This window comes from Marmota marmota, unplaced genomic scaffold, assembly GCF_001458135.2.
Source record: "Marmota marmota marmota unplaced genomic scaffold, marMar, whole genome shotgun sequence".
Lineage (NCBI taxonomy): Eukaryota > Metazoa > Chordata > Mammalia > Rodentia > Sciuridae > Marmota > Marmota marmota.
The window spans coordinates 12,835,316-12,862,815 of NW_025999990.1; positions in this window are offsets into that span (position 1 = coordinate 12,835,316).

The window sequence follows — 27,500 nt, forward strand, 5'->3', positions numbered from 1 at the left end:
TATGTTAGCACTGCACTAATTGTGTGTGCTCCAACCACATCCTCTGGCCATTTGATTATATACATATTGCAGGTCCCAGAGCTCCCCTCTCCAGCTGCTCCTCTCCATCACTGTCTGCCCACAGTCAGAATCTCCCTCTTATGTCACATGTGAATTCACTATTTCACCTTAAAAAGTATTCATATAAAGATGATTTGCATAAATGCCACCTTTGTGATGGAGGTGGTTTGTGTGTGTGCTGGGGTGAGGTTACCAAAAGCCCGCTGCATATTCCAAATTCTTCTGTCCCAGATTCTTGGTAGAATTTCAGTGGATTTGACTCAACTGCCTCTGAGCAGAAAGAACAGAGAGTCAATGTATCTCTGCTATTTGCTTTGGCAGTATTCAGGGTTGTACTGTTATTTACTTTAAAACTCCTCAATATCATTAATGCCAAATTGTTAGTTCATAAAAGCCTCAGAGAATGAATATGTTCAAACACTAGTCTCATAAATGCTCAAAATAATAATGTTATAAAGTAGATAATAATCTCTGATTTTTGCATGGGTTCCAAAGCAAAACATCTCCAAGCCCTCCTCAAACCCTGTTTTCAATGCTTTGACCAAGGAGTCCCTTGGATTTAATAAAGAAATAAACAATCCAGAATAAAAATCACACACACTGGAATCCAAGTGGTTTCTGTGAACAAAGTTCGATTCTATTGGATTGCAAACAAGACTACTACTGTTCTGTTGTTCCTTTAAAATAAACAAATATGTTCTTGGAGGCAAGAGAACTGGAAGCTCTATCAAACTTGTTGAAGTCTAGCCTAGAAAGTAGCCAGAGGTCAGCTGAAGGTGGACTCATCTTTCCCAGGACATTTTTCTCTGGACTGAGAGCAGGAGGGAATCTCAGTTCCATGTTTGCTTCTGGGACACTGAAGGGCAATGTAAAAGCCATGTCCTTATTAGCAGGCCATTGCAAAGCAGGATAAGTGGAGTGGGAAAGACTGTCATTGCATGTCATGACCTGTCCCCAGAACAAGGTTTTTGTTTTTGTTTTCTTCTGCAAACACGCAGCGCAGGTAGGGAATGGAAATCATTCTATGAGTGTGTGGTCAGTCCTTCTGATATAAAAACTTCATGTCTTTCTCTGGATTTGTAAGGGTATTAATCAAGATTTTAGTAGGGAAAACTGCTGCAGTTTACCAGAAAATCCCTCAAGGCTGGTCTTGCTTCCTGTTACTGGGTCATGTTCTGCAATTCCCATTTTATTGTTTAAGCTGAGCTGGGCCCAGGTCAGTCAACGTATGGCTCTCTCATTAGTGGTCTCATTGTTGCTCCCTTTCCTGTTCTGATAAGAAGCTGAACCAGCAGCTGATACCTGGTGCTCCATGGATTCCCAAGTTCAATTGCAGGGTCCTGGACATTGGTGGTAAGAGGCAGTACTGCTGTTAGTTGCTATGGACTTCCTCACAGTGTCACCTGGACAAGCTGTCTTCTTCCCACCCGATGGCATAGACATGGGCGGGAGTGTGTGCACTGGCCTGGACACGTGAGGAGCTGCCCAATAAAACATAATAAAGTTCACAGGGTGTGTCCTCTGCTTCCCCAAGCTCCTTTTTCAGAACCCCTAGCTTCTAGGCCCACAGGGTTTTGCAGCTCACAAATGAAATCCTGAAGAAAACCCACCTGTTGTGTGAGTAAGAAGACAATTTATGGAAAAGTTATTCATGCTAACAAGTTAGTCACTGTGTCCTTCTTCAGAAGTTTAATTTTCAGGGAGGATATCTGGAAAGGGCAATGCTCATTGCAAATGATTATTCAGTTAAAACTGAATTTTTAGCCTCACAAATGAAGATACAATTTATTCAGAATGGGCCCCCGCCCAGACTAGAAAGCAGACTGCTCTGTCTTTGAAAACACAAATATGAAGCATAGGACTGGGAAGGTTCTTAAATTTGTGTTTTCAGTCTCCCTCTTATATCTACCCTTCACAGTCATACTTCATATTTCAGCTTTACAAAAACCACAGCAGCAGCATCAACCAAAACACAATGAGAAGTCAGGAATGGCACCAAGAGGCCAAGAAGACAAGAAGGGACTATTAAGGACAGTGATTTCCAAAGGCTTGAAGATGACTTATCTCTGAATGACCTAGACTCTCCACATCTGGAGAAGTAATCCAATTAATGGTGAAGGATTTGTCCAAATGATGAGAACAATAACAACAACAACAACAACAAAAACTGTAATGTGGGATTAGCTTTAAATCTTTGAGAGGAAAAATTTAGCTAAGTTATCCGTAAGGGTCTATTTTTCAGTTATTTGTTTCACTCATTCCATCTAAACCTTTCCAAGGAACGTGGAAAAAGACATAGACCATTTCAAAAAGTGCAATTTATACTCTCATGATGTCCTATATTAGCTAGCACTTTGGTAAAAAAATAAGCAAACCAGTAGAAGAGGAGATGATAGAACAGAGTGTAGGCAGAGATATTAATATTAAGTGGGTCAGGCTGAAGTTAAATTAATTCATTGTCTTTTCTGCTCGGTGTTAAACAGCAATCCATGAAAGTTAGATGCACAGAAATAACACTCAGTGTGTCTCATTCAAAGTTTCTGCAGCATTTTATCTAGTTAAAACTGTTAAGCTTAACATGTGGACTTTTTTAAAGATAAGAAAAGAAGATCCATGCTTAAAATAAATGCTTCTCTTTCTTCTGATTATAAAGTAATGCATGATTCCTATAGAAAAATAATAAGCATAAAATAAAAAATCCAAAATGATAAAATGACAATAATGCCACTGTGAAGAGGTAGGCACTGATATTTCAGATACATTTTCTTCTATATATTTTTATGAGCACATGCACATAAAAACATATGCATATGTTTTACAAAATTGAATATGCTGTATTTTTTCTGAAGACTATTTTACACTTACCTAATTAGAATATCTCTATCATTATTTTTTTCTAACAATAATCTATTTTAGTAATATTTTATTATACATTGAGATTGATGCCATTTTTCAAATATTATAAATAAATCCTCGAGGCACATCCTAGTACAACAATTGTGGAATGCTTTATCAGGTTTTTAAAAATTCTATGCAAACTCTTTTATCCTTTGTCTCTAGTTTGTGGTACATGTCTTTTTCATGTTATTTATACATCGGTGACATTACCACTTTGTAATATTTGTTTCAAATATTCCCCCAGTTTTTCATGCATCATTTATATTTTGATGTTTTTATTCATATATAAAAAAACACCGAATTTATTGATTTCCTTTTGATGTTTCTTACATTGCTTTTGAAAGCTTGGCGTCACTCAAAATTAATAAAATATTCATTTACATTTTCCCCTTCTTTTGAAAATTATGTATAAAATCATTTCTCTTGCTTTAAAAAAGACAATGAAGAAGTATCAAGCAAAAGAGAAGTGCCCTTGATCTTTGCATGGTCCCTTTGTCCAACCCCTGTCCACAGAAGCTCCCTCAGGTTGTGATGGCTTTACTTTTAGCATTTCACTTTTTTAATATCAGCTGGAATTTATTTTGTTGTGTGGTCTGAAGTAAAAATCTAACTGAGGAAAAATTTTTTTTTTTCCAGATACCGAGCCAATTTTCCGACATCATTGTTGAATAATTCATTTCTTCCTCTTTGGTTTGTGAAGGCCCATATTTCTTGAGTTACAAAGACAGGAAACTCACAATGACATTATGCAACAAAAATAACCTGCTTTCAGTGCTTGAACACACGACTGGCTAAGCACGTGGTTATTCATACACCTACACGGTGCGGAGGCAGAGCCTGTTGCTGCAGGGCCAGCGATTGGATTGTCCATTTTTAACAGAATGTTCTAATTTGCTGAACCACACAAGTCTTTAATTTTTCAGTTCAGTTCAGTTCAATTCAACTGACTTAATTTCAACCAGTGTTTATTAAATGCTTATTATATGCATTCACTGTGGTATGTGAATTCTGATTGATCCAGTTTTGGATTTCAACCCAGCCCACGAGCAAGTAGGAAGTTGAGCAACTCCTCTAATAACCCAGGCAAAAACCAAATAAAAATTTCCAAACAATTCTGGAGGAAAAAGCTTTGCTGAAATAATTTTAAATGACTATCTTCAGAGTTTGAATTGATATGCTTTCCGGGCTGCAGGGTGCCTTCATGTTCTCATCTCCAAAACTGACAGTAACAAATTGTCCAAGTCATTTGGATTATGCAATGAGAGCAGACTGAAAGCTCATAAGCACAAGATTGAGCAAAATAAATAAATAAGAAAACATGTAAGTCAAAGAGACACATTCTTCTACCAGTATAAAAACATAGGAAGACAAAGCTGCCTGCCATTCTCGGATAACTACCCATAGTTCATCAAGTACAGAGGAGTGAGCAAAACAACATTCTTATCACAGATGCCACATGAATATCTAAAATAATCATGTCCACAAATATTCCATTTTACTTGTATTTATGTTGCTTATCTTTTCTTTTCATCGTGCTAGCATTCATTTTTTTCATACTATGATATAAAAACAACCTGATGAGATTATATATTTTTTGGTTCCTATTAGAGAAAACAAAATTATTCATGTGATCCCATTAGAGTATGACAGAAAACTGCTGACAGGATGGAAATGTACCAAAGATGTGTTTCTTCTGTTTGTAGTTACACTGCCATTTTTCTTTATTACTCCTGACATGTTGCCTATCACCCAGGCACAGTACAGGAGACTAGGGAATGCTATTTGAAAACCCCACTGCTCTGGGGAGTTCAGAAGCACCTGCTAATTGCCTGGTACCATTGTATTTGCCTTCTCTCCGTTCTACTGCTCTCTCTGACTTGGAATCTCCATAGGGCAAGCTTTTCCACAATCCACATTAGGATTTTTTCATTTAGTTTATTTCATTTAGCATCATTGTTTTCAAATTTAGTTATGAAAGCATTGGCTTTTATTTCTTAATATTCAGCATAGTTATAATTTTACATTCATTCATGTGGCAAGCTGATCGACTCTGTAAATTAGGTATAGATCATTCCGCATGTTTCCTTACCAAGGGAATTCCCAGTGCCTAAAACAGTGCACAGTATGAGAACTCGACAAGTTTTATTGACTGAATGCTGAATGAACCAATTATAGGAGAGACATTTTGCTGGATGTGAAGGAAGACACAAAAATGCATGACATATGTTTCTATTCTCAATGTCGTTACAGTATATCTGGGAGCTATGACAAACACAAAATTAAATAGGAAGATAACCAATAATGTAAGAGATGTCTTTCAAAAATATACACACGAAAGGCACCACCGTCTGCTTATGTCCGTGACAGTGTTCACCAAATGAAATACTCCTACACATTTCTCAGCCACTGTTGCATTGAAGGGGCCAAGTCGTTAGTGCTAGTCAATGAAATGTCAGTGGACTTTTGTGCTGGGTCCAGCTGGAGGCTGTTCACAGCTAGTGTATCTCTTCCATCTTGCTCTTCCCCTGCTGTGTAGACCTGAAGACCATGCATTCCTAGTGGTAGAGCTGAAAGATGGAAGCAGCCTGGATCCCTGAGTTACCACTTGGAGGAGTGGTGTCCCCAAAAATCTTTCAACCTGCATGAGACTCAGATGCAAGCTTGAGATAAAATTTTGTGTTAAATCACTGGCTTGTCTGAGCAATAGCTGGAAAGAAATGTTTTAATCCAAAACCTGTACAGTTACCGAAGGATGAAAAGTCATGAAAGACTTCTGAATGCTGTACATGAAAGCTCTATTTAAGCCATGATTAATAAGGATTAAAATCAAGGCAGGGTCCCACTAGCATTTTTAAGTGAAGTAGCAAAATCCCTTCTAAAATTCATAAGGAATTTCAAGGTTCTCCAAAGAGCCAAAACAATCTTACAATATAAGAAGAAAATTAGATGTCCATATTTCCTGATTTCAAAACTTATCACAAAACTATAGTCATAAAAACTTTGAAGTACTGTAGAGGGATAGACATATAGGCCAATGAAGTAAAATATTAAATAAAGAACCCAGAATTAAACCTTTGTATCTATAGCCAAAGGATTTTCAACAAGGGTTCCAAGAATGTTCAATAAGGAAAGAATTATATTTTCAAAATAGGAATCTGGGAAAACTGAATATCTACATGTAAAAGAATAAAATTGGACCCATACTTTATACCACATACAAAATGAGTGCAAAATAGATGGAGTTAACACTATGCAACTCTTAGAAGAAAACATAAGGGGAAAGCTTCATGACATTGGAATTGGCTTAAATATGACATAAAAAGCACAAACAACAAAGAACAAAATAGATAATGTGGGCTGCATTGAAACTTAAAAACACCTGTGTATCAAAGCACCTTATCAAAATGCTGGAAAGACCACTCACAGAATGGGAGAAAATATTTACAAATCATAGGTCTGATAATGGGGTTACTATTTAGAATACAAAAGGACTCCTAAAATTCAACAACAGCAAAAACAACCCAATTAAAAAGTAGGTGAATGAGCCAGGCATGGTGGCACACGCCTGTAATCCCAGTGGCTTGGGAGGCTGAGACAGGAGAATTGCAAGTTCAAAGCCAGCCTCAGCAATTACGAGGCACTAAGCAACTCAGTGAGACCCTGTCTCTAAATAAACTACAAAACAGGGCTGGTGATGCTGTGTGGCTCAGTGGTCCAGTGTCCCTGAGTTCAATTCCTGGTATCCCCCAAAAAGTAGGTGAATGACTTGAATAGAGTTTCTCAAAAGAAATTATGGAAATGTTCAGCATGCATGTGAAAAGATGTTCAAAATTACTAATAATTAAGGAAATGCAAATCAAAACTACAATTGAGAGAGCTCCTCGTATCCATTAAAATGACTTCTATGGAAAAAACAACAAGCAAAAAAAAAAAAAAAAGAAAGAAAAAACAACAAGCATTGATGAGGGTGATAATTGTATACACAATGTGCACTATTGGTGAGAATGTAAAATGGTGCATATGTTAATGAAAAACAGTATGGAGTTTTCCAAAACAATTAAAAATGGAATTACTATATGATCCAACAATTCTACTTCTGGATATACATCCAAAAGAATTGGAAGCAGGATATCACACCCATGTTCGTTGTAGCATTATTTGTAGTAACCTAGAGATGGAACAAACCCAAGTGTCCATGGACAGATGAATGCATAAGCAAAATGTTATATATACATACGATGGAATCTTACTGAGCCTTAGAAAGGAAGGAAATTCTGACATATGCTGCAACATGGATGAAATTGGAGGACATTATACTAAGTGAAATAAACCAGTCATGTAAAGACAAGTACTGGATGATTCCATGTCCATGAGGCATCTAAAGTAGTCAAGTCCATAGAGACAAGTTAGAATGGTTGTTGCAGGGTCTGGGATGAGAGAGGAATTGGCAGTTGTTTAGCTGATAGAGAGGTTCATTTTTGCAAGATGGAAAGAATTCTGGAGATGGATGGTGGTGATGGTTGCATAATTATATGTATGTACTTCACATTACTGAATCATATGCTTAAAAATGTTTAAGGTAATAAGTGCTAAGTTATGTGTTTTCTATCACAGTTAAATTTTTCAAAATTAAGGCAACAGGTTTTATCCCTTCCTCAGCTGCAGTTATGGTATTAATTTTAGCAGTGAGAAAAAAAGAAACATATTTATTCCTGGAAAAACAGGCTCTCTGGATTCTGGATACATAACGGTGGCACTTTGCAGTTGAATTGGGATCACTCTAGTCTTAAAGTGTCATTTTGCTAGTAACATTTGGCCATTAACAGAACTATGACCACAACCAAAGCTTTAATGTCCACGTTATCAAGAAAATTATCCGAATTCTCCATTGTGCCTTAATTCTCCAAATGTGGATGCACTTTTGATAAACAAAGTACCCATCAAGTGTAGTTAGAGGGCATCTGGGTTATTTCACGAGTGTCCCTGCTGATGCCATGTCTGCCAGGGTATTCCCTGCCTGCATCCTCATTCATAAGCCAAGATGGTGGGCTCATCCTAGTTGCTTGTGTTCTCTCAGGGCATTCTGTGCTCATACCTGCTGCCCAGGGAAATATTTCTCCCCATCTACTTACATGACGTTTTGATCTCTACTTTTCAGTCTGTCTTTAGCACGACCTGTTTTCTCAATCATCAATATTAATAGCAGACTCAAATTTTAGAATGAATAAAACTCTTACAGGGAGTTCTAAAAGAAAGCACAAGCCAGGTATTTCAGTAGTAGCAGGAGTTAAATAAGAGAGGATTACCACAAAGTTGTTAGATGAACTGAAATTGAGTGAGTGGATGCTATTCTTAGGGTTGTACAATAAGGGGAGAAGATGGGATCCAAATTGCTCAACAGTGGGAGCTGGAACCACACAGAGTATTTGGTGGGAGCTGGGACCATGTCAAAAACTAGAACCACAGGGGAGCTACTGAGGATTCACCCTGAGGAACGGGGAAATGGGCTTTCTCCTCCCCTACCCTTCAGTTTCCACCAGTGCTGTCCATGGACCCAACCTTAGTAGAAGCCAACGAACAAGGAAGCCTGGGAGTGGCAACTCTCAGGGACTAACTCTCCACAGAACAGAATGGGGGACATGTGAGGAGGGGAGCTGAGAGCCACGAGGCAAATGACCAGTACACATACCAAACCTGAATGCAGGTCAATTATCAGGATTATGGGTAGGCATGCCATCTCCCCTACAGATGACTAACTGTTTGAGCCTGGGGGTGAAGGTCATTTGGATGACTCTATGGCAACTACCTATTCTTAGACCCCAAAACTCTTCACAAAGATGGATCACTTGTTATTTGGTTCAATCAATGAGCGCAGGATCAGCAAGGGCTTGGGAACCATCAATTAATTAGGAAGAGAAAAAGGGGATGCTGAACCTATTTCCACTAAAGGAAATGGTCCTTTGGTGGAAATACATTATCTGGGGAAGAAGCCGCTAGATTCAGAAGTAGAATCCAATCAGTGTCCTTGCAGAGTGAACAGCCTGGTCATTACAATCATACCGCAGCTGTCAAGAAGTTCTTTTCTTAAAGACGGAAACTGTGAGGTTTGCCTACTACTCTTCATGAGCAAGTTTTCTGGTTGGACATGCTGGACCTCTTAAAAAATTCAGGGCAAGTTTTCTCAGCTTTCACAAAGGGATTTCAATCACATGAACTGAGCAACACATACCGACTTTCATAACAGTGTCATAAAAATGCTTTTGAAGTTGATTGAAGATATTGTATTTGCTTTTATTTAGAAATGGAAAAATTAAAGTCTTGAATGTCAGGCTCTTATCTCAGAGGAAACAAAGGAGGAAAAATTGAAAAATTAAGAGGAAACACTAGAAGAAAAAGTGGAAGTGCACAACTCTTGGTGGAAAGTATTAAGTCCTGGCAAATCTTTCTGTAGAAACTGCCCCACTTGAATGATGTGAGCACCTTTCACTCCAGTGGGTTTCCTGTCTTGATATTCTCCACCTCCAGCCTGCCAGGGGCTTTAGTGTTCTGTTTTCTTTGCTACTTGTTAATTTTAGAGTTTCATGGTAAAGATAAAAATGTTTAAGTTCCCCTTGAAAGACATCTAAAGAATAATACCAGCACTCCTGATAATGCCCTACTGCTGGTGTGCGTGTGTGTGTTTGTGTGTGTGTGTGTGTGTGTGTGTGTGTGTGTGTGTGAGAGAGAGAGAGAGAGAGAGAGAGAGAGAGAATGAGAACTTAGGATTCCAGAAGTGCGACACTGTCACTTTTCCACCTCATCCAAGCTGTGACTGGAGCTTCAAGTGATGTCTGATTCAATCTTAAATGGACAACTGGAGAGGTATCTGGTAAAGCGTTTCAGGATGAGAATCGTTTCAGGTCAAATAAGGCCCAAGGAACTGCAGCTCTATTTGATCCATTACATCAGGGAAACAACAAAGGCTTTTAGGTATTTGGTGGCCCAGGTCCCACCAGAAAATCATATTCAGCACTCCAGGTCAATTCGCTATTTAATTATATCAGTTAAGCAGGGAATTAATCTAATGCAGGGTCTGTACAAATGCTCTTTCTATATTTAAGTCTGCATGCCATGAACTTGCTAGATAAGAAAATTTGAATTTAATAATATTTAAAAACTCTTTAATAGAAGCACCATTGATAGGGCCTTGCTTTAAAAAGACAGAAGAGCTATTATCTCTGGGGATCCTGGGGGAGCAGAGCTGCCTGGGGTATGGACAGTCACTCAGAAGATAGTATGTGGAGATGAGAATGGTAGCTGTGCCAGTACGTGCAAAGGAGCTAAGGATGTAGGTACACGGATAATCAGCCTTTTACCTCAACTTTAGGGGGCAAAGGGCACCTGAGGGTCCTGTTGCAATTCCTTCTCTCTGCATATCACTCTGCAATACAGGGCCCTCTCTGCTACTTCTCCACCTTTGAGACTGCAGCCTGCGGTGCTCCTTCTAACCTGATTTCCCTTGCAGGGGGAAAGGAACGTGATTCCCTCGGGATGCCCCATTTTTAAAATCCTTTTCAGGTACATTCCTGCTTCATCTCCACCTCAAATCCTTGATGAGGACTTGAAAATATCTTTTTATTCCCAGAAAGGCAAAAAAAAAAACAACAAAAAAAAACCTTATCAGCCTATTGGAATATTGCTTCGAAACCTTGTTTTGAACAGGTATGTTCTGTCAGATTGATTGGAGGTTTCTGGCTGGAATGTTTAATTATCACCTAATTAAGACAGGCTTTCGTTAGTTTCTTTTTTGTATGCCTTGAGATTTGCCAGTGGCAGGGTAAGTCTTGCTTGACTGACAGCTGTCAGTGGCCCATATTGAAATGACAAATAATGTGACAGGAAGAAGATAAAGGGCTTCACCCCGACATTGGCCTGTGCCAATATTTCTTTCCTCCACTGCTGGTTTCAAGGCAGATGCCGTGGCCATGTGGGGCGTTGATGTGGCTGTAGGAAAGTTGTGTTCTGGGGCAATAACTACTGTGACCTGTCGAGCTATTCATTCTAATTCAGATGTGGAGCTGTCTGGGTTGGACAGACCATTTCTGTCAATGACCCACTGCTTGGTATAGCACCACTAGGGTGGTGAAAGAGTGACTGCTCAGAGTCAATGCCTCCTGGAGCCACACCACTGCATGTGCAGTGTTAACAGCTCACAGTGTCCCAAGTACAGCGTCTGGTGCATGAGGTTCACCAGTGTTTCCACAGGCCCCAGCAGGGACACAAAGTGCCTGAATTTAAATTGTTTTCTATTCTATCCATCTTGCTCAGCAGCCCTAATCAATTTTTTTTTTTTTTAGGCTTCAGTTTTGTTACACTAATCACCCATCAGAGGCCCTAGAGGATCGTCTGTTGTCCATTGCTGACCATAGGATTCAAGGTTGTGTAGGCTCCATCATCAGTCCACTGGTCTAGCCTCGTCTCCTCCTTGCCCGACAGGAGCTCCACTTTGCCACACTCTCTCCCTGTTCCTTGAACTTGTCTTGACCATCCTTTCTTCCAGCCTTGACCTGGGCTTTTTTTTGTTTACCCCTCCTCTGCCTGGACATCTTTCAAAAATCATCACTAAACCCTTTGCTTTCACTGAAGTTTGGCTTCCCCTGGAGCCACAGATTCTCCTGGGGCTCAGAAGGCCAGGGACTGTTCATTTATTGACCCCAAGTGTCCTAGGAGAGGGGAAAGAGGGCTGCAGTGGGCTCCTTGGCTCCTATGCTGCCACCCCCACCTCAATGTTCTCCTTCCCTTGTAGGGAGTCTCCATCTGTCTGGGGACATGGTGTCTGTCCAGACTGTCTTCTTGACTACCTCTATTATCTCTGTTTTCCCTGGAATCCTTGCTACTCTACTCCCCAAACCACAACCACAGACTTTACTGAGTTGTGATTTTAATTTCCACAACCCTCATAATGGACATTTCAACATATATTCAAATAATCCAAGTCCGTGTAATGCCCTGCTAACCTCATTTCATCTGGTTCAGTAGTACACTGGCTAACTCAAAACTGTCCCACATCTGAAACCCCTAGAGGTTCTGCCATTAATAGCTGAGTAATCTTAAGCAATTCCTCAGAGATATCCTTCCTTCCTTCCTCTCTCTCCCTCTTTGCTCTTTCCATGCATACTTTCTTCCTTCTTTGCCCCCTCCCTTTTTTCCTGGTGCTGGGGATTGAACCCAGGATCTTGTGCATGTGAGGCAAGCACTCTACCAACTGAGCTATATCCCTAGCCCACTTCTTTCCCTTTTCATGAACACTGATAAATCACCTTGATTATTTGTGTCTCTGGGAAACAAAAGGAAAATTTGGATCTAGATATAAACCATCTTGTCTCAAGCCCTGGGGGTTCTCCCAGTAGATCTGGTCTCTTCCTCTCCTGTGTTAGGGCTACCTGTCTTTAGGCCTCTGCAGCTGGGCCTGTGGCACAGCACAAGAGAAACTCGTTTTCATGGCTGCCTTTCTCTAAGTTCCACTGTGGGCCTGCGTCCCAGAGACACAAAAGACCTCATTTTCATATCAGTCTGCATAAGGCAACTTAAGACTGTGTAGTCTGATGGTGACAGAATGTAATTGTAGTTTTAAGATCTGCCACAGTCATTAGCTGGGGACACATTCAGTATTAGAATGGTATTTCAAACTTACCTGGTTTCCATTGCTAACATATAACCTAGTTTATTTCTATCAATTTACATAATAAAGAGTCTGCAGTTTGGGAAAGTGCTTGAAGATAAAAGTAAATCAACAAACCTTAAGTGGGCTTTTAATTTAACAAATTAAAGGAGAAATGGATAAATCAAACATTGTAGTTGGAGACTCTATCAAATGTCTTTCAGAAACAGAGTTAAAGCAAAAAAAATAGAAGAACAGATATAAGGAAATAAACAATAAAATATACAAAATTTTGATATTCTCCAAGAAATGGAGAAAACATATTTTCTTTGAATACACATGGAACATTTACAAAAATAGACCACAGTTTAGGCCTCAGAAGAAGTCTAAATTTAAGATACTGTTTAGAGGAAAACTGTGTCTTTGCATAAGCAAACAAAAAAATTAAATAAATCTAAGATTTAACTCAGGAACTTAGGAAAAGAGAAACAGAGGTTCCTCAAAGAAATAACAATAAGAAAATATTGAATTTAATAGCAGAACTTAATGAGATATAAAAATTATATAAATATGATTGTAAAAATCAACATCCCAATTTTGAAATAATTATTACTTTATTTATCTTGCAAGATTAAAGAAGAAAAAGAGCAAAGATACAAATAAGCAAAATACTCCACAAACAAAAAGTATACAAAGGACAATAACTAGACACAAAATATATTCTCATATAAAAATATGATTTACTAAGTGCTGTAAGATTTTCAATCTATATAAAATGAGTAACTTCCTAGAAATATAACAAAATTGTCACAAAAAGAATTAGAAAATTTAATAGACTAATATGCACTAAGAAATTCTTTTAAGAAACATTGAATTTTACCAGTATTACCCCAAATAGAAAAGGAACATTAGCAATAGTCTATTTTATAACTCTTATAATTATGAAAACAGTTAAGTATAAGAAAAAAATTACAGGTTCATTATACTTAATGAATAGTTAATGAAAAAATTCTCAAAAATGTCAACTAATTGACTCTGGTGGTGTGTTATAAAGTAATGATGAACAATATAAGTTACACACAGGAATACCAGGATTGTTCAATATGTGCAAATACATCAATATGATCCATCACAAAAATTGAATAAAAGAGATATATTATTATTATAGTAGATGTAAAAAGTCACATATTAAAATTTGGTATGATTTTATAACTTTTCATGAACTAGGAATTGAAAGTTGCATATACAACGTATATATAGCAGACATTAATATTAAGGGGGAAATTTTAGAAGGATTCCCTTTAAGTTTAGAAAGAAAACAATAATAACCTCTAATATTCCTACATTTGAAAATAAATAGCAGGGGTCTGGCCAATGCTACAAGGAAAGATAAAGAAAGGTGAATGAATAAGAGAAGAAATAAAGAGAAGAAATAAAACCATCATTTTTTTTTTTTGTAGATAAAATAACCATTGACCCAGCAGAGTCAATAGACTAGCCAAAGTGCTATCATAGTTAGCACTGTTTACCATGACTAAGTGGAATCTATTCGTGGAATGCAAGGATGGTTCAACACAGGCAAATTAAGGAAGGTGATATACTATATCAAAAGAATGAAGGACAAAATCCACATTATCATCTCAACTGATAAAGAAAAAAAATATTTGACAGAATTCAGCACCCTCTTGGGTTTTTAAAAAATCAATAAGCTAGAAACAGAAGGAAACTACCTCAACATAATGAATGACATACATGAAAAATCCATATACAACACTCTTCTCAACAGTGAAAACCCTGGAACATTTTCTTCCATTTGATTTTTAAAATAAGTCAACAATAAGGCAAAGATGCCCATGCTTACCAATCACAGTTCTAGAAGTTTTAGCTAGAAAAAATGGTCAAATTATATCAATTTTATTCCTGGTTCTACCCCAAAGTCATTCTTATGTAAGTACGCATTAATGGAGGTGTTCACGAAAATACTCTTTGTGGTGTAAAGACAGATAATGTCTGATTAATTTCAGAGAAGGATGGCTTGAGAATATATACCAGGTACATATCAAGGATTAGATATACACACAGCAACATGGTTAGATCCCCAAACAGTGCAAGACAGGAAAAAAACATGTGAGAAATAGAATGACACAAAAGGCCCTGAAACATTTTTTAAGATTTTAAAATACAAACACAAAATAACAGTATGCTGTGATTCTTTTTTTTTTTTTTTGGTAATATTTATTTATTTTTGTATTACAATTCTTAATACACCATTATATCATAATTTATCATATCTCTGATTATATATGAGGTATGTTGACACATGCTGTGATTCTTAAACATGTAAACAAAAGAATGCTATTTAGCAGGGGTGTGGAAAATAAGAATAGAAAAGGAGGATAAGAGGAAGTAAAACAATCAAATTAGAGAGATTCCTTCTACAATTATTATATGCCACAAACAACATACATAATAGACTCAATCTTTGAAACTAAGACTTGACTGAAGATAAAATAGTTGTCTAAGGTATTTTCTCAGGTTTTTACATGGCTATTAGAAAATTATTTTTTCTTATTTTCCTATAGAATTAACATTACTATAATTTTAAATAGTTTGCAAATGCTTCAAAAACTTATTTTGGAATGAATAGAGAATTCTTGATCTACATATGCCTTGCCTTCTAATCTTTTTATTTGAAAATCTTCCCTTAGTGTTCTTTCCTATAAAACTTTTTCTATTTGCCCTGAATAATTTTTCCCTTTTTACTTTTGTGTAACTTCTTCTTTCTAATAAAAATTATGGTTCATAGTGATAGTAATAATAATTACATTCTTCACTGAGGCTCAGTCCCCAAGTTGCCTTTAAAGAGGTTGCTGAATATCAAGTAGAAACATCAAGGACTTCTCAATGTAGGGATTTCTAGGGAGGCTGGAAGAAGGGTAATCAGATAGGACTAATATATGTCATACGAATGTATGAAAACATCACACTGACACCATTAATATATATCTACATTAGTATATATATATATATATATATATATATATATATATATATCTACATTAATATATATCTACATTAGTATATGTTAACCAAAAAGTTTTTTAAATGATTTGATACAAATGTCACTCATTAACTAGTCTCCACTTTTCACTGAGAAATCTCTAAGAAAAACTGACAAGATGGAGCCCTAAATATTAATGTCCTCATGATAAAAGAATATCAAAGTACTCTAAAATGTGAGGTTACACAGTGAGCTAAATGTATGAAGAAGAAATGTAGAATTACCTTCTCCAATGATTTTTAGAAAAATAATATTGATTCTCCTTAATATGTTCCTCACCAGTTGTTGAGAGCAAAATATTTGCTTTTCAAAATCATTTCATTTCATACTCACAGCATGAATATATATTAGTGCATGCAGGTTTTTTCCCTATGCCTAAACGGGATCATAGAATATTTTTGTTCTCTGATTGCTTTGTTCAGTACCCAGTGAAGAAAGAGTTCTCTTAATCTTGCCCCAAAGGGAAAAGATGGGTATTTGATGATTTTCCAGGGTACCTGAGTTCTTATGCTATATTGCTGTGAGGTAAAGGGCTAGTAAAATGATGCATAGGTTGCACTCATAATTACCCTTTTTGAACAGATGTTCTCAGTCTGCTGAGGCTATAAAATATAGGATCCCATGGTTTTCTGTATATGTTTTCCTCTCAGGTGGGGCAAGAAGAGGGGAGCGTTGGAGGTCTGAAGGAGATGCAGGAGTCCAACAGCACACTTAACTCCTCTGCTCTACAGACTGGCCCTGGAGGTGGGGACACTTTCTCATATTCATTTTTACTCTTCTGTGTTGTCTTTATAGCTTATAAGGCTCTTAAAGCTCTTTCAAATTCCATATCATTTGGTCCTTACAACCAAGCAGCAAGATGAAGTAGAACAGCCATATTTTTCAATTTATCTGATGTGGTAAATTAATTTTGTAGGATAAAACACAGACTTAGAACTCAAACCTTTTGTTCACTTGGTATGTAATGTTCTTTTTCTGAACCAAGAGAATAATTAGGTACCCTGTTTCTCTTTCCACCCCTAAACCTCTCTCCCTATGACTATAATCCCCATCAGTATATTTAAAAAATAAGTGGTTAATAAATAGTAAAATTAAATAACACCATGAGTTTAAAAAAAGTTATTATTAAAAGGAAGAGAGTAGCACAAAAAGCAATGGGACAGATAAAACATTAAGAACTTTAGTTGAAAGACATTTCTGTAATAAAATAAAAGTGTTCAAATGGCATACTGAAAGAAGACAACATATTTTGAGGGAAACCAGCATAGAATATCAACATGCATGGTAGTGAAATTATTGGATCTTAAATGAAAAGAAAGAAAGAAATTATTTAGCCATATAGAAACTATATTTCCCCCCAATCAAAATAACATAAATTTAAAAATTACTGAGTGGGTAAATGAATCACATTTTTCTCAAACTTTTCAATTACAGTGGCTTATATAAAAAATTAATGAAGTAACAGATTAAAGGAACTAAAGGGGGACAAAGCAGAGAGTCAAGTATTTTATACCCAGCTAAAGCAACTTGTTAATATAAAGATTATAGACCAGCTATTAGGGATACGCAAGAACAAATTCAGGGAATACTCCTCCCGTGAACACTTCTCAACACTTTATTTGTGGACAAATTTCTGAGACAGAAAATGACTAGAAAAACATTTAAAAATTGACACTATGTAATATATAAAATACATACCCGAAGTAAAGAGATCCAGAAAGTTTATAATAAAAGGATAGACAAAAATATATGAAGCAATAAAAATAGAAAGGAAGCTGGGTTGTAATCTTATTTCCTAAAAAAAGTAAACATCAGGTCAAAATGTGCTACAAGGCACAAAGATAAGCTAAAGTTAAAGACTAAAATTTCAATGAAGATAAAGCAGTTATTCATCTGAATCAATAAAGCAGTAGCAACTTTCATACACAGAAAAACTTAAAGAGATTCAAGAAGAAATTTTATTTAGTTTGATGTGCTGTTTGGAGAGTTTGAACTTTATTCCCACTCAATTTGAAACTAATCTGTTTTCCCCTCCTAGGTGGAGCCTGAGAGCTGGCTACTTACCACTTGTAGCAGATATTTACAGTTGACTACTTAAAACTAGTCTCCTTTTCCTACTAAGGACAACTGACTTTTTTCCCATGATGCAATGTTCCTGAGAGAAAAATCTTTTTCCCCCCAGTTCAACTTGTAGCTAGCAGTAGCCAATGAGATATCTTTGCATGTCATTGGGTAGGGTTTCTGGAATATCTCTTAAAAAGGCCTAGTTTATCTGTGGGAATTTCATTATTTTCTTGCATTTTCCTGGTGTATAAACATGATGGCTGGATCTCTAGCTGCTATCTTGCAACATTGAGAATAAATGTCATATGCTATTAGTTATAACCAAGAAAGACAACAGGAACTTGAGTGCTTCATAAATTTATGGTTTCAGTGCTTTAATCTGTATTGCCCACCTTTGGAATCCTTTCATGTGAAAAAAGAAAAGAGTTTTCCTTTTCCTCAGTCCTAACAGTTCTCTGTTTCCTGTGTTTGAAGGCGATTCCTAATGACTACTCCCAAATTTATTTGAATTCAGAGCCCCTTTCCCTGGAGCATCTCTTGTGACTACTTTCCTGAAATAAATTCTGGGAAACACTGCCTTAAGCATTTAAATCTCTCTCTGAATTCTGCAGTGTTTAAAGAATAAGAAAATAATGATAAATAACTTTCAAACCCATAAATATTAGGCTGACTCCTTAGCCATGGTTTTCTTTTTTAATGCTTCTTCAACTTTTTTTCATAGATGAAACTTTCATTTATCTTGCAGATACAGGTTTCAAAATATTCTTTAGTATTCAGGAAGACACTTTTTAATTGATGAATCTATGCTTTTTAATCCTTGACTCTTAAATTTGGAGAGAATTCTGGTATTTGAACTAAGGCTAGACATACTTTAAAAATAATCACATTCATACACACAATGAAAAGACTTTGATCTCATCTCTGTGCAATACAATCATGACAACACTGTTAGCTTCATATTGAAAGCAAGCACAAAATCGATGGAGTGATGTTCCTTTGTAAAAAAGTGTGACTATAATATGAAGAAGGCAAAAGAAAGGATAAATACTTTCTTTAAAATGTGACTGGATCTACCTGATAGCAAAACATCTAAATGCATACCAAAAATAATTATCATGTTCAAATAATTATCAACATTTCTGTTTACTTTTATTTCTTTATGCAAACATATTCAGGACTATTTGTGGACACTTTTCAATCCTCATTTCTCATCTTGACCCCTCTCATGTTTTAACACCTCCTCCAGCTCTCCTCCTATTAAAACATAAACCAACATCCTGTTTCCTGTGTGTCTGTCTTCCATATCAATCCCTCTTCTGTCTATCTCACTTTTAAGTCATTTTTCAAACTATTCCCACATGTGGTCATTTTATTGGGTGGGTCATTATTGTCTTCGAAAGTGACAGGGCTCACTTTTTGTTTTGAGCTTGAGTATTCTTTTACTTTCTTTTGTTTTGAGCAACAATCTATTTGCTATTTGTTTTAGTCCATTTAGGCTATTATAGCAAAATGCCACAAACCGGGGGGCTTGCAATCAATAAGGGTGTATTTCTCACATTTCTGGAGCATAGGAAGTCTAAGATCAAGGCACAGGGGAGTCAGTTTCCAGTGAGGACCCTCGTCCTGGTTCACGGATGGCAGCTGCTTGCTGTGTCCTCACATGGTGAAAGGGCTCTTTGGGACTCCTATGAGGGCAATAATCCCATTCATGAAGGCTCTGCCGCCATGACTTTAGGCACCCCTCAACGGCCTCACTCCTAATACTATCCCATTGGTGAACTGGCTTTAACATATGCATTCGGGGTAGGCACAGACATCCAAACCACACCATTCTTTTCCTTCATCTACCAGGGTTTGACTTTATCACCAGGCTCAGGCAAACCAAGAATGTAAGCTACAAAGACACAAAAGAGATAAACTTCCTTGACTGCCCCCGTCACAGGCAAAGTTCTAATTCTCCAACTCCACATGGAACTTTCCCATGAAGCAAATTGTAATTTGCAAGTGAGAGAATTAGACTTATTAGAAAGACACCACAATATTCATAAAGTTTATATCTTGGCAATTTTTCACTGGTAACTCTCTTTTGTCAATGTTGTGCTTTTTTGTGTTTTCTAAAATTTCTGCCAATACTACTTCATTAAAAAAATATCAATGTCATTGACTTTATGAGAATCATAGGACAAACTTCCTCACCTTCAAAAGTCAGAAGATGGTTTCCTTTCCTCTCACCTTCTATGCTGGATCTCCTGCAGCCTTTTTGAACGCTAGCAAGCACTTTCATTCAAATTGCATCCAATTACTTCTTATCAAGAATCTTTGAGGCATTGTTGATTTTCTAGGATGACTAGAAAACAAAGTATTCTCCACATTCAAGGTATTGAAAACATCCCAGAGGAGTCATAAATAAGTTAATTACAGAATAATACACAGCAGGAAAAATGTGGACAAACACACATATAGTATAATGTGTTTATAGTAAATGCCATAATGGCTTAGGTTTTCAGAGAAGGTGATTCATCCCCCTCCCCACGGTGTGTCTTTAGAACTTTCTTGCGGGTACTAGTCACCAGAGGAGTTTGCTGAACACACAGATTCCAAGATCACCTCACATTTATTAACCCAGCATCTGGAGAAGTAGCATGGGGATCTGTATGTCCCAGATGATTCCTGTTATTACAGGTGGTGGGAAACCACATGCTAGAGCCAGGAGGGAAGATTTCAGGAGATGCTGGAATATGAGAAAAGAGCTAAAGAATAGGTAGAAATTAAGTGGAAATGTCCCTGGGGAAGGGCTCTGAGAAGGCTTCTGGGGAGAAGGCGAACCTTGGTGCAGCTCCATGTGGCTGGAGAAGAGGGTATTCACACAACCTGTGAACCCCAGGGAGACCTGCATTACACAGGTGTTTTATCCTCTAAAAAACAAAATTTCTGAATAAGGAAATTAACATGACCATAAGTAAAATGTCCACCTCTCTATCTCTTCCTAGAATGGAGCATGCTCGGTTCTAACCTCCCAACATTTTGAGGATTTACATTTGGGCTTGCCACTGGGAGTTTTAAATGAATACTGGAGCCAGGAAGGTATGTTGTTAAATTCACCAGCAGAATCATGAGAAGCAATCACACACTTTTATCCACTTACATTAAATTCAAACCACCCACCCCCATACAATTTTTCTCTGCCTTCCCTATAGGATTAATATAAATCATGAGAGATAATTTGCAAAGGAGGCTATTTAAAATTGCAGCAGAGCCGTTCATTTGGTGTGATAATTCACTTTGGTGTAAAATTCAATTATTACTGACAAATAAAGGTTAGTAACTTAATCATTATAAAGAACAGACGTCTGGGTGAAGAACAAGTAAATTAGGGGATTCCCAAGTCTTTTAATCTCTACCCCCTAGTGATTCTAGAGGATTTTCAAACCTTGTAAGAGCTTTAAAAAATTCTCATCCTCCTTATTCTTGGATAGAAGTCTTCCCCTCAGTTTATTTTCAAAGTAATAAACGTGTAAATACATGCCATAAGTTTATGTATTTGCACAACTCAGTAGCAATCTTCAATCCAGCCTAACTATTCAGAAAATTTGGTCTTGATTTTTTCCCCTTCTGGCACAGACCAAAGAGAGAACCACAGCCCATTTGTTGGAAACCCTGACATCTGCTGATTTGTCAGTTTTGTTTAGCGAAAATGGATTCATGTTTGTGAGGAGGGGTCCATTTAGAAGCGCTGGCACTGGAGGAAATTAGTTCTACTTTTACCAACATTAGCTCCCCTGATTTTGTATTAATTGGGATAAGCTTTTGTGGCTGGGAAAACCATCTCATAGAAGGACCTGGAGCATCAGAAGTTTTCATAAATCAAAAGAAGACCAAAGGGCAGGTTGGGTGTGACAGAGGTCGCAGGCCAGGGTGCCACACACCTGGGGAAATGAGGCTCCCTGTCCTGCCCCTGTGTGTCCTGCTTGGCCGGAACTGAGGTCTTGTTCTGATGAGCAAGCGGAAACTCTAAAAGGCTGGAATTTGTCCTTCCCTTCATTATAGTTTCCCACTTTGGGTAGTTAGTATGCATTTAATCCATTCATATTTGTATTGGAATCCACAGCTCTACCCAGACCCAAAGGACTGCTACCAAAGAGGTTTCACAGCTCAGCATTTTTATTTTTTAATTTTTTTTTGCATGAAGGAGGAAAGCTGGACAACCAGTTTATAAAATGCTGACAGAAATACACAATAATTTAGAGCGCTTCTATGCACAGTCCTCAAGATTAACTGCCCTACATCTCCTATTATTGTTTCAACTGCTCCCTCTGACATGGCTCACGATGTGGAGAGAAGCCGTAAAGGTATAGTGAGCAATGAATTATTTGCAAGCAGTATAAGCACAGTGATAGACCTTTTAAAACTTGTATCTATGGAGCGGGCACTTCAGAAGGTAAATAGGTATAATAACACATCTATGGGGTTCCCCCTCTCTCCCCACCCTTCCATGTATTTCTTTTCAAACTGAAGAAAGCCTGACGAGGTAGCTGGCCTTTAAGCCTTCAATTAATTGAACAAAGATTTTAAAATTGTTCAATTGGTTTCATTAGGAAGTGTACAATGAAATAATAAAGTAAAACAAATGATATAAAGCAGAGCCACTACTTAGCTCGACATGATTGATATAGCTTTGGACCAGGCATTTGATCTCAAACAAAATGCAGTTCCTTGTTAAGAGGATTTTTAATTGATGTGCAGAGAGGTATTAGATGATGTTGGAAAATAATTACTCCAAAGCTATTCATGCATTTGGCTGAACATAACAAATGAAGTTTGGGCACTGGATCTGGCGAAGTGGACACGTGCTAATTAATAACGAGAAGAACAAGCATCTTCCAGGCATTTTTAACCCAGTATTTGCTAGGAGATCGCTGAGCAATTATATGCCGTAATGAGGTTGTCACATAAACAAGATCAACATTACTCAGATGTCAGCTGAGATTTCAAATTCACACAACCCATATGTATTTTCCGGTTGTTATAGGTTGTAATGTAGCACTAACCAATCAAGACTGTGGCTAAAAGTTCAGGTATGATTAAGGAAACTTCATAATGAGATAGCAAATCCTTTCTATTTTCTGATGGTTGAATTAAGAGCATCCCCTTAGAATAAATGAGCAGAGGTACATGAGCTCATGTCAAAGCACAATACATTTAAAAAAAAAAAAGAAAAGAAAAAAGAAAGAAAGAAAGAAAAAAGAACTTTTCTCAAAGATATGAATATTGACTAGGGTAAATATGCTCTTCATCTCTAAAAACTTGATGAGCATATGCACCAAGTTACACATAATTTGTTAAATCTGACAAGAACGTTAAATTAGCATTTGGTTGGTCTCGGCCAAATTCCTTGCTCAGAAAAATGTGTGCATGTTGACATAAAATTAGAGGGACTTATGGGTGAATATCTGAAGGCAGAATTTGTCTTTGTTTTATATAAGGCTGTTTCTCCCTACCCCCAAATGGTGGAAAAGAAAGCTAATTTGGGATATGTCTTCATAGTAAAAAATGTGGCTGATTTACGTACTTAGATAACTTAGACAATTTTAACTGTAATACGCAAAACCAAGGTTTGGTATGAATTAAAAATACTGAATAACTGCTAAATAGCTTAACTTACTTAGTAGTGGCCAATTTAATATCTGTCTTAAAAACTTCACTTATGTGCACAGATAAATATGTGTTTGTTATTATGTATAATTATAATGCACCAATAAAAAAGATTTTGAAAAAGTTAAAAAAATAAGAAGTTCATGTTATTTGATTATTCTCTATACATTCTTCGAGTTCCCACCACCATCCTGGTTATTTGACATTTCCCCATTAAATGGTGGTTTGCCCTGCATTTTAAAGGCTTTCTAAGTTCCTGCCAGAGCAGAAGCTGTATGTGTGTGTTTATTGTGTAGTTTATGTGCTTGTGTGTATGCATAGGGGGTTGTGCAGAGGGTGGGAAAGAGGATGGAGTCAGAAGGAATGAAATTTCAGTCTACTGACTGGCTTCTTGTCCCCCCTTCCGTCCCCCATTCAGCTCATAGATGACTCTCTTTACCTGGAATGGAACCTGTTTAACTTAGACTGAGCAAGGAGTCCCCTAATTAATGAAGGATACGTGTGCTTCTTTCCAAATATGTGTGCTTCTTTTTTCTGAAAGTGTAGGTTCCAGGGAACTGTCCTCTGGGATTCTGTGGTTCTTCTCTGTTACTTTATTCTCTTGATTACTTAAATTTATTTCTTTGCTACTCAATATTTGATTTTTAAAGGGTAATAAATTATTTAATTTGCTAACAGGAACTCATGTAATGAAGTAGTGGTCATAAAAGGACACTCAATGCTCAGATGTGTTTTGTTTTGTCCTTTTAAAATTTATTGCATGGTCTGTGGGACTAGATGACAAAGACCCTTCACTCTTGGGTTCTCCAGGCTGCATGGGCGGTAGAGCCAGGCGTAGGAACAGAAAGACAGGCTATGGCAGTACCCCAGGAAAGGTGGCAATCTTGCCTGGATGGAGTCAGATGCAGCCCATGTTACTGTGGCCTGGAGGATTTGTGGGGCCACATATCAGATGGAATAGAAATATGAAGGAATTCTGGTGGGAAAAGTGTGCTTCTTCCCTCATACAGAACAACAAAGGTGCATTGCTGCCCCGTTCTATGGACACAGAAGCAAAGGTGGAATGTGAGACCTGGGGAGTTAGCTGGCCTTTCCTCAAAGGTCAGGGTTCTAGTTTTGATCTGTGAACTTGGAGATACCTAAGGAGAGCTTGAGAAGGAAGGCTCCCTTCTCTTGGGTCAATCATGGACCATCTGAGTAAACACTGCAGAGCAAAAAGAACAAACAGAAAAATCCTTGGAATTTAAATGTACGTTTGGTCTATGTTCAATCTGACCTTTGAGGACACTCTAATGCTGTCTGGAGAAATACTGGGGTATTTAGAGACTAAGTGATTGCGTAAGTCATAATATCATATAATGTTAAGCAAAAGGAGAGTGGTTGAAAATGTAATTTTGGATTAGGGCCATGTTAAATAAATGACTAGGAATAAGACTAGAGGAAATAAACCAGAATGCCAATATTAGTTTTGTTAGCATGGTGAGATTACATGGGTCATTTATCCCCTCTTTTCCAAATGGTTTATACATTTTAAAATTTTTAATGAACATATTTTTTAAAAAAAATAGAAAGGGATATACTATGTTAACTTATTTCAGAGCAAATGTGAGAACATTTTGTGGAAGAGTTACTAGTAATTTTCATTTTTCTATATAGCTGGAAACTCTAAGCAGACAGATACTGCTCAGCAATTCTACGACATCAAAGAATTTCAAAGTGAATTTTTGCCCCACTTAGCAGAACGGTTCATCTTTTCCTTGGAGTTCTTGGGGGCAAAATGTATGGACCAAATTCTATACCCCATATAGAACTCCCCAGCTTAACAGGCAACCAATAGCTATGGTAAACCTAGTCTTGGCAGCTGGGCAAATTTGCTCATGAATGAGCAATGATCCAAGGTCACTGCTTGTAGTAGGATTGATAAGTCTTATTCCCCATTGTAAGCTCAACGATGTTAAAAATTGCTCTGAAATGTGCTTGAAGGGTGAAAGAAAATTTCTTGCAGGTAGGGCTCTTTCCTTTGTGCAAGGAAGATCACAATATAAGTACCTTCCTTTGCACAGGAAAGGACTCTGAGATGATGAAGTTTCTTTTCTCAATTCCCTGAACATCAGGGACTTTAAACTACTTCATAGTAAGCGGCTATCAAAGTGTGGTCCCAGACCAGCAGCATCAGCATCATCTGGGAACTTGTTAGAAATGCAAAATCTCAGACCTAATGAATCTGAAATTCTGAGAACGGGGCCTAACAGTCCATTTTTTATAAGAAATCCAAGTGATTCTGGATTCTGCATGCTCAAACACAATCGCTCTAGATAAGGGCGTGGCTTTCAAATCAACTGCTTGGGTTTAGATTGCAATCCACTTGTTATTAGTAGGGTGGATTTGGTTACATGGGAAGAAGGTATGGAACTTCAAGAAGCTCCTTGAGCCTCTTCATTGAGTAGGAAAAGCATTTGTAAATAATTTGAATTATTTTGAATTTTATTTTGCACTTCAAGATAAAATGAACTCTGTTTCTTTGATCCCTCTTAGGCTATTTTGGATGATAGTTTTTTGTGTGTGACATTCACAGAGTTTTTTAAAATAGTTGTAGAATATCTATTTTATGAGGAAAGTCTATGCCATCGTTTTTCACAAGCAGCTCTGTTCCAGGCATGCAGAAACACTGGGAGAGGAAAGTTCACACACAAGACCGTTCACAAAAGGTGAAAAAAACAGAAAGAAAGAAAGATCTGGCCTGGAGATCCGTAAGAAACGCAGGTAACTGTCAGGGTCTTGAAAAGATAGAAATAGGCCCCGGGAGAGACCTGGGTCTTCACAGACAGCATTAAGTGAAAAGTGAGTATTTTAAACTGTGTTTCTTTTCCAACTCTTCATCCTCCTCTTTTACCTGGACAGTGGCAGCAGGGTAGGCTACATAATTTGCAGGACCCAATGCAAAATAAAAACACAGGGACTCTTGTTCCAAAGTAGGGAAAAGTGCTGTTATAGGTATTAATATATAAAGACTTTCCCTCCTTCTGCAGTCTGTCGCTTGATCTAGGTATTCTTATTTGCTATTTAATATTGTTCTAAGTAAAGAAAAGTTAAAATGGTTATTAATAACATGGATTGTGCTGTTCATCTTTACATTTTTAAGACATCAGGTTTAAATGCAAATATCAGAGCCTTATATGAAGTCACTGAACTTACTCTACGTGTGTATGTGGTGTTTATGTGTGCATGCGAGTGCACATGTGTGCGTGTTTTTGGTCTCTGGAATGTGCCTAAAATGAACCAGAAAAGACAAAAATAGGCCATATTTAGAAATGCTGAATAGAGGAAGAGAAGGCTTCCCAGGGCACCCAGTAACGCGAGGGACTGACCCTCCTACGTGGTGTTTACCTTGCAAGTCAGCAAAGCTGAAGCCCTCAGGTCTGACAACTGCTGAATTCCACTCCTGACTAACTAGATTTAATAGCAGGCCCCAGCCAGAGTGGAACACAGAGCCAGGAGTCTCCCATTGACTAGCCATCCTAACTATGCAAATGACAACCACTGAGCTGGTGGAATGCTAGTTCCCAGAATAGGGGGTGAACAAATACTCATCCCTGCTCAGTGACCTGCAAAATGTGCCGTATCCCTGTCATGGCCAACCGTGATCCTCCTGAGCCCTCTGGGGGTGGCAGAAGTGGGTAGAAAGTAGACACAACCTGCCCCAGGATGAGGTGGAGAGTGAAGCTGAGTTGGCCTGGGAGCACCAGGAGGCTGTGGGAGGTCGGCTGTGTATGAACCAAGACTCCGAGTTCTCCCTCTCCTTTCCCCACTCTCGGGCTCCCCTCGTGCTGTTGGACTGCACTTATAAAACATGTCATTATTAAGAATTTCAAAGTGATGACTGCAGAGTATAAGGTCCCAAACAGGGGCCCTTTCTGAGCCTGGGTGACTGCACTATTGCTTACCCCTGAGACTGGTCTCATGTCATGAACACAGTGAACCAAGTGGCAAGATGCCCGCAGGGAGGGTGGCTTGCCCTGTGTTATTTGTATTTGGAACCTATCCTGTATATGGGATTAAGTGGGATCTATAAAATGAATTTGTATTTAATTAAACGTGGCAGAAAGTTTTGTCAAATTCTTATTG